Source organism: Triticum dicoccoides, chromosome 3B (genome assembly GCF_002162155.2).
Source record: "Triticum dicoccoides isolate Atlit2015 ecotype Zavitan chromosome 3B, WEW_v2.0, whole genome shotgun sequence".
Lineage (NCBI taxonomy): Eukaryota > Viridiplantae > Streptophyta > Magnoliopsida > Poales > Poaceae > Triticum > Triticum dicoccoides.
The window spans coordinates 128121244-128121737 of NC_041385.1; positions in this window are offsets into that span (position 1 = coordinate 128121244).

Here is a 494-nt window from a genome sequence, read left to right on the forward strand (position 1 = left end):
CACACAAACTTGACATGTGCCCTCTAATGTTCTGGTAGGCCAGTCGCCCTATACCTTTGACTTGCACACACACACACACACGCAATTTCGATGGCTCTCTTCATCGATCTCGCACCCACCCGTACTTGATCCTCTCTTTGACTCTATCGATAGCTATGACCCCTCCCTCTCTTCTCGTGAATTGCCCGACCCTCCATGTATGATATGGATAGGCCTCCATTTCACACACATTGCATGCAAAATTTTGTTTGAGATGTCATCGACACATATTCCCACAAATAATTCACGAAATCAACCCCCCACCCCACCCCCACCCCCCACCACAAAACAAAAAACACTCACGAACGCGGTTTGTATCTCTCACACACACCCACATAGGTGGGGGACGTCCACGAAGAGAAGAGGTGCATGCACGGCACATGTACTCCCGTCTCTTTCCCAACCACACCCGCGCGGGTACACGGTGGAGCTCATTTCCGTACGAAAAAGGCAGC